We start from the raw sequence: 11,515 nt of genomic DNA, 5'->3' as shown, positions 1-11,515 counted from the left end.
GATTGTCTTGACAATTTTTCTCTCGGTATGTGAAAGAACGATTTCGCGGCCTTGACATACAAATAACTATCAGAAACGATCATTTTGTTTTAAAACAATTTATTTGAGGTTAAAATGGTACAAATATTAAACATCTTGCTAAAAATACGGTCAATTTGATTGTGTTGAATAGAAACTACAATTGGAGATAATAATACAATGGAATTAAATTAATTACGAATTCAATATTACGATTCTCCAGTGTTGTACCGGTGCGCGCGTGCGCGGTTTTCAAGTTTGAAGTTATTGAGGTTAGGTCGGTTAGGCTTTATTTATGTAGGGTCGGTTGCACCTTGCACCAACGTGAGTTAAATTTAACTACAGATTAAAATATACGAAAGCATTGTTATAACAATAGCTAACTAAAGTAACGAAGCATTTTAACCTACAATTAATTTTAACTGGCGTTGGTGCAGCGGCAGCCGGCCCTAAGATAAACAGTGTTGTGTATAATTGTTCGAATCGATCAGAGAAGGGTTTGGTCCAAGATTTCAACATAAAACATGAAGCACAGCAAAGACTGATTTGTAAGAATATTTAGTACTATGGCGGACAATAAATTTAGGCCGGCCTATCATTGAGTTGACATCAAAATGTGAAGCTGGCATTATGTTCAACTAACCCCATTTTCGATTTTTGTCATTCTTGTCATCGTGACAGCGATAATCAAAATTAAAATTGGGAAAAGAAGCGTGCACCAGAGAGAAGTGCTACTACAAATCAGTTGTGCTAGTGCGTCATGATCCGTAAGTTACGAAAAAGGCGAAGGAAACGCCAAACAGCTTGAAAACCTTCAGTTTGACAAACTGACACATCAGTCATAATGACAATAAATGGTCGCTTGCATTGACTTTTTTGAAATGTCAGAAATTTGCCGGCCTAAATTTATTGGAAGCCATAGTACCTACAGTTGTTAATAATATGATATGTTAATTAATCTCATTTGAAAATGTAAAATGTCGCCAGTAATTTAAGAAGATAATAAATGATTGCAATATTCGAGTGGTTGATCAACTGTTTAAGTCTAACCTCACTTTTTGTGTTCATTTGAAAAGTGAAAACTTCTTGGCGCAACGGAAAGGAAAAGAAAATTAGCTAATCATGCTTCAAGAGACACCGTATAAAAGCGAGAAGCTCAGCAACAGAATTTAGTCTCGCAGAATGAACCTAATAAACAAAATAATCAACAAATTTAACAAAATAAATTAGAAAGGAAGAGAAAATTAGCGAGGGAGGCTTTCAAAAAATATTATGATAGAACACGATTTACATAACTAGTAAATATTTATAGGGAGCAAGTGGCGCCCTCGTCCGTCGGAGCCAATGGAAAGTTTTAGCATATAAATATTGACAGATTTGTAGTGCGGAGTTGGAAGTTTATTCGATTAGTGTGATTATGTGTAATAATTTTCACAATTCGGCCAAATCCTGTAGGTACAATATCTTATTGAACAATGGAGCCGTCTAAAGCGGGTGTTAGTTATCGCGTAAGTTGCACGAATTGTTGTGTCGTGGGTTGTCATAATAGCTACTCCAACACGGACAAAAGTGTTAAGTTTTATAGCTTTCCTTCTAAACCACATGAACTAGAACGTCGAACGCAATGGATATACGCTATTAAAAGGAGCAAGTATGTATAATAAGTGCATTCAACTAAGCAAGGAAGATTTGAGGTTAGTTTTAACAGGTCGCATGATGAAGGTTGGGAACCCAAAGCGCATTCTAGAATTTGCAGTCAACATTTTGTCGGCAATGAGAAATCAAATCATCCCCATAATCCAGCATTTCTTCCTACAATATTTCCTGAGGTTAGTGCAATTTGATTTATGTACATACCTACTTGTAGTGTTTGTTTTAACAATTTTTTTGGTTTTTCATAGGTATATAAGAATAAAATGATTAACTCCGATGGCAATGTTACAAGGTTTGACAGACCTATTGTAATTAAGAATCGGACAACAACGGCTCGAAACTCACAGACCCCCATAGATATGAAGATCCCTATTGTAATAAACGATTATTCAGGAAATAATGAACCTAATGAACAAAGTAATCAACAAATTCAAGAAACTACATTAGAACGGCAGAGAAGATTGGCGAGGGAGCGCGCTAAAAAAAATCGTGATAGAATAAAGAATGAACAAAGTAATCAACAAATTCAACAAAATGAATTAGAACGGTGGAGAAAATTAGCGAGGGAGCGCTGTAAAAGATATCGTGCTAGAAAACGATTTTCTAGTATAACTAGTATAAACACTTTTGAAGATGCGATTCATGATACCCAAATTCCCGGGCCATCAAGCGGTAATCCACCACTCGTAATTAAGAATCGGAGAACAACGACTCATAATTCACAGATCCCCGGAACATCCACAGATATGAACATCCCTAGTGTAATAAACGATTACTCAGGAAAGAATGAATCTAATGAACAGAGTAATGAACAAATTCAAGAAAGTAGATTAGAACGGCGAAGAAGATTAGCGAGGGAGCGCTCTAAAAAAAATCGTGATAGAAAAAAGAAAGAACGTATTGAACAAAGTAATCAACAAATTCAAGAAAATAAACTAGAACGGCAGAGAAAATTACAGAGGGAGCGCTGTAAAAGATATCGTGATAGAAAACGACTTTCTATTTTAAAAATGTTTGAAGATGCGATTCATGATACGCAAATTCCCGGGCCATCAAACGGTAATCCACCACTCGTAATTAAGAATCGAAGAATTACGATTCGTAACACCATAACTCACAGAATATTCCTATTGTACAGTTGGTTGCAAAAAAAAACGGGAACTGTTAGAATAAAATTGACACATTTTTACAATTCCTTCATAGTGTGAAACCTTCTTACAAGAGATAAGTTAGAATTATGCTCAAAATTCAATAACATTTTTAAAAATTATTTGATAAGTAGACGATTAATTGACAAATGGACAAAACCAAATTTACATTAGGAAATTTTTCACTTCCCTTTTTTTTTGCAACTGTAATAACTGATCATTCAGGAAATGTCCATGATTCTAAGAATAATTGTGCAGGACCTTCACGAGAAGGAAATCTTGTAACACAAGCAAACCAGGGAAACTATTTATTGAAGTGAAAACTTCTTTAGGAGCACCACATAAGGGGCGTTTTTTTTTTAATTTGGCGTTGACGAGTCAATTGTGAATGCACCATCGAAATAACAATTGTTAATTAGACATCTGAACCTATTTATCTAAGTTCACTTTTAATTAATCGACAGGTCAACACTCTAGTCTAATGTAACTAAAGCAGTTGAGTGTTATAACATGACCGCTGATCTCTGGGGTGTTATGGAAGTCCACGTAATAAATTTAATCATTAATAGAATAAAACTCTTTAAAGTAAACATTTTTTACATATCGAACTTTTTTAATCGAATATTTTTTAAATATTTTTCTAACCACTAATTTGACACTCCACTCATGGGATAATCATCAATTGAAACGAAAGAGTGAGTGAAAGGTTTTTGTACGATAAAAACTTTACAGTTTTTTGATGAAAGAACGACTGTTATTTTAATACTAACAGTTTTTACTGTTTTTCATTCGAGTATTTTTTTTGGTGGTTCGTTATCAATGGATGTGTAGACACACGAGCGGGTATTAATTTTAGGGTTTAAATTATATTTAATTTTAACTCTACTTGGAAGAATTTGCGGAAAAAATGAAACATAAAAAAAATGTTTATGGTTAAATTTATTACATGGACTTCCATGACACCCGGTATAATATAGTGGATAGGCCATTTTCTCTGTACAAGCCGTGGGCCACTTAGAAGCATGCGGTGGTCATTTTTTTTGAGGCAGATACGTGATCCACCGGTAAAGTAGAACGTCTGACGGTTTAGCGATAGTTTTGTTGTTGTTTACGTTTGAAGCCGTATGGTTTCGAAGTAATTAATTACATTTTATTCAGCATCGGTAGTACATTATGGTTCATGTGTGCGTGTACTGCGGGGTGCGGTATAACCCTGAAAATAGAAGGAAATTCTATTGGTAAGTAACTTTTATATCTATTTATACAGGGTGAATTCGAAATACGTCACAATCTTAAAACCCCAGGATCTTCAGGAAGTGAATAAACCGAAAATGCAACGAGGTTTTGTGTAAATTGGACTTTTCTAATTGTCCGAGAGGCCAGATTGAAATACGAGCGTAGCGAGGATTTTAAGGCCTCGAGGTTGTTTGAAACGACGTCCCCAAAGCTTCCAAATCTATTAAAAATGATTTCGCATTTGCTTTTGACAGTTTTGACAAATTTTTCAAGAAATGTCACTTTGAATGTGTTGTCTAAGACTCTAGGGCAACGGTTGGTTATCTGCTATTTTTTGCTTTAGAGCAGTTAGGAGGCAGTTTACAAAGGAGAAAAATGAGAATTTATGACAGTTGAAAGCAATAAACATTTTAAATTCATAAAGTCCAATTTAACTCAATTCCATCCCGAACGAGACGCTTCTGAAAGTTCTAATAAATCGAAACATGAATATCCGCAAAAACGATTTAAAAACCGAGTGACAAAACCTTGTTTTGAATGAAATAGCCGAAAAACACTAAACACACAGCCGCAAAAACGTGGAACATTAAGAGTGAAAGGAAAAGTCAAGCAAAAACCACAACTACCGTACTTACAATTATTAGACACAATGTTCAAAATGTCGTCTAATACACGCCTGTGATCTTCGATGTAGATTGTCCCGAACCCTTGCAAAACTTGCTGCATCGTCCGGGATTTGCGCTGATGCATATGGGTGTTAAAAAACTCCGTTAACAACATTATTCGCATAAAATCAGGTTGATCGACGCACATTTGATCACTCACAAAACTCTCGCTGGCGAATACAATCGAAAAGTATCATTTTCCCGTAAACAACAGCCAGAAATGTTTGCGAATGCGGAACACAACGCGCTGGAAACTTTTGGCGATACAAAGCTTGTGCCCTTAAGCTAACACCATCTGCACTTCCGTAACAAAGTACCATATCGGTCGTTTCACTACTGGTATAATTTTCCATGATAATGACACACTGAGACACAAAATTACAACCAAACAATAGTCGAAGGTTAAAAGAAAATCTTTAAAACTACATTTTCTTACCTTCTCTTAGCTAGCAATTTTTTATTTTTTCTATGATCTGATAGACGTGGTTTTTGTTTGTTTCCCATTTTTCACACACTTTCGCACTTACTGCACTGTAGATACCAAAATCAGGATGGAGATCGAAACGAAAAAGACCTCGTAAACCTCAGTAGGCCCTTATATATCCCCATCTTATTCGTTACTTCGGGGGTGCAGGTATGACCGAGCTTCCGGGTTTTTCCAGGCGAGTCGTAACGGGTTTTCCAAATTGCCAGAATAATTTAGCTTTAGGTATTCTTCTGTCGACCATTTGATAAAGCAAGCACTCATTTTTAGACCAACAGCAAATCCAATCATCCTTTTTTGCATGCATATAAAATCGTGTGTAAAAGTTATTTGGTAAAATTATAAATAAGCATAAATATAATTTTTTTTATCACTGTTCAATCTTTACCTCTCTCTACCCCAACTTAGTGGTGCCGGACCCCTCTGGCTACTCCGGCTACCTGTAACTATATACGAGCCCCATACCGCTAATTGTTTTTAAAAATACATTCACCTTCGTCTAATTCATATTTTCTATTTTCACTTACAATACCCCGAGTGTGTTGATTGTTTCCGGAAATTTTGTTCTCCTGAAATTGCCGGAAATTTTCGATCTCATTATACGAATATTTGTTTCGACGACAAATTGTCTAAGAAACAAATACGAGTAAAATGTGGAGACAAATTTCCCGCAATTTCGTACCATCGAGTTGTTTTCGGCATGACAATTCCACGAAAGAAAATTTCATTTTCAGTTTTTACACATTTTTTTTAATTTATACGTAGTCTTTATGACTCTCAAAGCGTTAGTTAACTTAGTTGAAAACAACAAAAATGAGTTTAGCAAAATTCGAGAAAGGAGGAGAAAATGATAGTGATAATTCGAGAAAAAATTTCTGAAGTGTTAAGTATTATTACGCAACTGTTCAGTCAATGCTCTATCAAATCAAGCCAAAAGTAAATGCAGAACGTAGATGCTGAAACTTTTTTTTTTGTAAATTTCATTACGCTCCTAGTTTTACTAACTACTCTACCTGAACGCAAATTCCAGGATGCAATAAACATTCGAGTGCAACCCCGTCCAACACAGTCGAGGCGCCAGGCCTTTGACGGAGACAACACGCGATGAATAAAATGCTGATATAGGGCATTCATTTTAAACGTTGGGTAAAGTTGTAAACTCAAAACACCATAAATTACGAAAGCGGCAAATTTTCATTGTATCGGTACCGTAAAGTAGGAATCCCTCTGTTCATATAAAACTGGTACCACGTCGTACTTTCACCATCTTATCGACGAGCAAAAGAAAGAGACGTTAAAATATCCACAAGTAAAAAAAAATTAAAACACATTTTGTGATCAGTGACCAAAAAAATGTAAAGAGATTGTTGATTTTAAATAATGTATTTGACAAATAAGATTACTTAATAAAGAAATAAGAGTACCTAATTAGTAAAGTATCCATGTATCTTTTAAAGTAAGTAAAAAATAAATAATAAAATACGTAAACAAATAAAAAATTAATCGTCATCTGAATCAAATTCACTAGATGATTCACCAGTATTGGCAACAAATGTTAATGGTTTCACTTGGTCTTCTAAAAGTTGATCTCGATCCCACCATTCTTTAATTTTGGACCCGAATATATTGAACACAGTTTTAGATTCACTGAGTTTCGGACAAGTGTCAAAGCAGGCAAGTTTTATTACAAAACCCAACATTTAAAATGAATGCACTATAGCTGCATTTTCACTCCGTTGTACAATCAAATTTTGTCAAGGAATTACAACGATTGTAATTACTCAACAAATTTGAAATTTCACAAACACTTCAACAACACATCAGTCTATACATCTTGATTATTCTTGTTCTCATCTGAATAAAGTCCTGTTCAGAAAAATATTCTAAAGTAAGGCAAATTATTAGGCGTTTTCTTATTTTTTTTTTTGGGAAAACTAAGGCCGTCTTGAACATTTTGAATATCAAGAGCCTTCAATCTACACTAGTTTTACGGCATATATTTTTTTCGGGAAAATTTATTGATTAGTTTGGCCACAATTTGTCGACAAAAATCGCCTTAATTTGGCTCTCACCACTGGCGTATTCTTCCCCTTAAATCTTACGCTTTTACACGAGTGGTGCGCTCTCAATCGACTCTCCAACACCTACTTCGACGCCAAATTAAAAAAAAAACACCCCTTGCATGGCTTTTCTGCCCTTACGCGGACCTATAGCGCAAAACTGAATGCACGTGATTTTCACAGTTGGTCTGAAGATCCTGGGGTTTTAAGATTGTGCGTATTTCGAATTCACGCTGTATACGGGGTCATTATAAATGTTTGTAACAACTAGTGTGCGTAGCGGCGCTCCTAAAGCATAGCGCACGGCCACCTACGATGGTACAATAATTTATAATGACCCCGTACAGTTGGTGGTAGTTGCAGCCTCAGATCTGCTTCGTTCTCAACAGAATGAACGCGACAGGCAGAGAGTGGTTGATGAAAAACGTCAACGAGAAACAGCAGATCAGCGTCAAACACGACACATGTTAGAAACGTGCGTTTTCTCTTTTCTTTCTTTTCAATGTAACCAGACTGAGCCACAGCAACGCGTGGCCGCGTACAGCTAGTTAGCTACAAAAACAATTTTTATTATGTTTATAACCAATCAATCACATCATTTTATGACTTGTGCTAATGTACATTTTTTTGCAGTTTTCCTTTGTCTAACCCACAAAAATTGAAAACGTGGCTTGAAACATCTGGTTTAGATCCGAATAAAATTAAAAAGTCATCACGATTATGCTCCGACCATTTTGAGCATTCATGCTTCGTTCGAGTTTACGAAGGAAAGAAACTGAAAGAAGGTGCTTTTCCAACGATATTTGGTGATCGTTCAATCCACCTGTGTGTATTGTGGACTTCGGAGGGATCGTCTAAATAAGCGTTCACTTCATAAGTATGTATTTATTATTTGCTGTAGTATTAAGTTATTAAACAAAATCGTAACATTGAGATCTCTAATTTTCATTAACTGTAATTGTATTTAGGTTTCCTTTGCGTAGAAAAACAATTTTTCAGAAATGGCTGAACAGTTTTTCAAAACAAGGATTTGTTCTCACAGCAAAGAGTGCGCTGTGTTCGGATCACTTTGAAGCACGATGCTTCAACAAACCAGGATGTTTGAAACCAAATGCAGTTCCAACAATTTTTTTAGCAACAAATGATGAAGGTAAAATACTACGTTTTAGTGTTTGAAATACTCATTCAAATCCATGTAAATTCATTAATAAATCTTCAGAGTTCTGCAGTACTTTGATCGCAAATCGAAAATTCTTTGTGATGGAATTAAAGTACCTACATCTATAAAAGTCAAAATTTTCCAGAATCTCATTTTTCAAAATACTGGACTTCCCGGAACCCACATATAATCCACAAAAATCATTTAATGGCGGTAGTGTGTACTGTTTGCAAAGCAGGATATCTATTATACCGACAAATCACGTATCTGCCTCAAAAAAGATGGCCGCTGCTCATTTTAAAGCGGTCGGCCTCGCACTCCTCCATCCACTATCCAGTGTACTGATTTCAAACAAATTGAGGTTAGTGACACTACATTGTGGTGCGTTCACAATCGATTCTTCAACTCTAACTTCGACGCCAAATTTAAAACGAAACACCCGCGTCACATGTCACGTCACACACCCCGAGGTGAAAGGCTCATTCTAGTAAGTTCGGGGGAGCCGAGTTTAGCCGAGCGAGCGACATTTATTCCATATGTTCAGTTTTAAAAAGTACAGATCAAGTTACCATGTAACCAATTAATACACAAACTTGTCAAAAATGGTCGAAATCTCCACAAGAAAATAGAAATGTCATTGAAGATGATTCAAATTGAATACATTTTTTCAATTAATCGCAACAATAATTCAAACAACTTGACATTTTTTTAGCTGTCAAGTAGTTATTTTGGTTAGCTTGGTTACTTGCATTGACCTGTGGTTTTAAAAGTGAACATAGGGAATAAGTATGGACTATATTCAGTGTTAAAAAAATACCCCGGTATAAAAACGATAAAGACACGACATTGATGGATGTAGTTTTTAGTAAAAGCATATATTATTTAAAATCGGTTACGAACGTCGTAGAAGTTTTTACTTCTGTCGTGCGGTCTTAAGCACACACTCTTTTTTTAAGTTGCAGTGCTGATTTTTCAATGTAGCGAGAAGTCTGAAACGACAATTAAAAACTTGTTTCAAACTGTAGTACCTACGACGATGTTGCTAAAATACAGAATGTTGTTTCAGTACACTTGGAAATTAGTGAGGCTACTTTTGAAGATAAGAGCAATGAACTGGACTATGATCCAGTTGATTATGTCAATAAAATCAAGACAGAAGTGGATGACGGTAATGTTTACTTACGATCAATTGGTGCTAGTTTTGGAGATAACGTTAACGAAACAAGTCACGATCGAGCAGATTATGTAAGTGAAGTTAAAACAGAACCAGATGATATTGATATAGAAGAAAAAAAACTAAACGAAACGGATTACGTATATGAAATCAAGACAGAAGTGAATGACGTTGATGCCCACGTACGATCAACTGGGGCTAGTGTTGGAGATAACGTTAACGAAACAAGTCATGATCGAGCAGATTATGTAAGCGAAATCAAGACAGAACCAGATGATACGGATATAGAAGAAGAAGAAGAACTAAACGAAACGGATTACGTAGATGAAATCAAGATAGAAGTGGATGACGGTGATGTTCACTTACGATCAACTGGGGCTAGCTTTGGAGATAACGTTAACGAAACAAGACATGATCGAGCAGATTATTTAAATGAAGTTAAGACAGAACCAGATGATCTTGATATAGAAGAAGAACTAGGCAATCTCTCTCCAATTAATAGTGTACATGAGAGGAAACGAAAAAGACTTGACATTAAACATGCATCCATGGATTTCGCGGATGCTGTCAAGGCGATGAAGAGTCCACTTCAAGAAGATGAAGATTTGGTATTCTTACATACGCTACTTCCGTTGATTAGAAGTTTAGATACGGATCAGAAATGTACATTCCGTGTGAAAACTGTGCAGCTTTTGCAAGATCTAAGAAATTCCTTTAGAATCAATGCTTCTTCTGATTTGAACATCTAGGTAGTTAAAGCAATTTTACTGTTATTTTTACCTTCTATACTATGTTGTGTAATATTTTTTGAATAATAAAAATACATACAAGTGTTTTAAAAAAGCCGCACTAAAACAATAGTACAGTGTTCAGAAGCATTTGGTATTTATTGTAAATTTGGCAACTGCGTGCACTTACCAGTACCTACCTTTAAAAAATTAAAATAGTCTGATTCTTGCATAATTTTCGATACTTAAAACAGGTAAATTGCGTTAAAGACCATAGAGATTGCGTTAAAAATTATTAATCAACCTTGTATTCTGCATGTTTTAGTTGCATTTTGGGTGTTGTTTCGTAATAATAATTACAATTAACAACGTTTAAAGATCCTTACATAAAACTCCCATTGTGCAGCGAAATGAAGACCAAGAATTGTTTAAATCTTTTTCTTTTACCTACCAAATGCTCTGAACACCGTACAATAATTTTAGTGCGGCATTTTTTAAACAGCCTGTATATAGTATTTAACAATTATTTGCCTCGATGCCATCTCAAATATTTCCCCAGGTGTTACTGCCATTTAAAAATGTCTAAACTATTTCCAAACCACTTGATGTAGATGCAGATTTCCTTCGCTTACACCTACAATAACACTCTAACCAGTGAAGAAACAATTTTTTTTTATATTTATCATATACAAGTCACTATTTTTATTATTTAATAAAGTTTTGTGGATTTTTGTATTTCGTAAACTATCAGAAAATTACAGGAACCTGCAATGTGTAGTGATATAATCAAATTATCGGGTAAAAACCTGTCTTACTACCATTAAAAAAATAAAAACCATTTTCTTCTATTTGGGGAAAAGAACAAAAACAAGCACTAGTAATTTCTACAAAAAAAGAATTCTTTTAGTATAAGCGTTGTTGGAGCAGATGGCAGCACATACCCGATTTTTAAAGAATTGAGGGAGTAGTTTTACTGGTTGCCTACTAACGGTAAATTTTGGAAATTATTAATAATTATTTATTTCATCTAGCTAAACAATGAATAAAAATAATATTACATTTGATACATAGTTTGTATATTTTAATAACGTAATTAAATACATTTTCACAAACAAAATTATGTTTTTTTTTAACTGAAGGTAAATATAGGTGTAAATATCTTGACATAATTCTGTGGATAGGTACCGATT

At 35.0% G+C, this 11,515-nt stretch overlaps 1 long non-coding RNA gene across 9 annotated transcripts; it reads left to right on the top strand.

Moving 5' to 3' along the window:
* Positions 1 to 281: 281 nt before the first annotated feature.
* LOC138124253 (uncharacterized) lies at positions 282 to 10,848 on the top strand. 9 transcript variants are annotated; one of them, XR_011157073.1, is made up of 7 exons: positions 282 to 1,669; positions 1,727 to 1,847; positions 1,920 to 2,343; positions 2,397 to 7,739; positions 7,898 to 8,141; positions 8,233 to 8,414; positions 9,490 to 10,848. It is a non-coding gene; the product is annotated as an uncharacterized lncRNA (long non-coding RNA). The 9 variants fall into 9 exon arrangements; XR_011157074.1 differs by having other exon boundaries at positions 283 to 1,526; positions 1,604 to 1,669; positions 1,920 to 7,739; XR_011157068.1 differs by adding an exon at positions 8,569 to 8,784 and having other exon boundaries at positions 283 to 1,669; positions 1,920 to 7,739.
* Positions 10,849 to 11,515: the final 667 nt, after the last annotated feature.

Source organism: Tenebrio molitor, chromosome 2, assembly GCF_963966145.1.
Source record: "Tenebrio molitor chromosome 2, icTenMoli1.1, whole genome shotgun sequence".
Taxonomy (NCBI): Eukaryota; Metazoa; Arthropoda; class Insecta; order Coleoptera; family Tenebrionidae; genus Tenebrio; species Tenebrio molitor.
The sequence above is the reverse complement of the archived record's forward strand: the minus strand, read 5'-3'. Positions and strand labels throughout refer to the sequence as shown.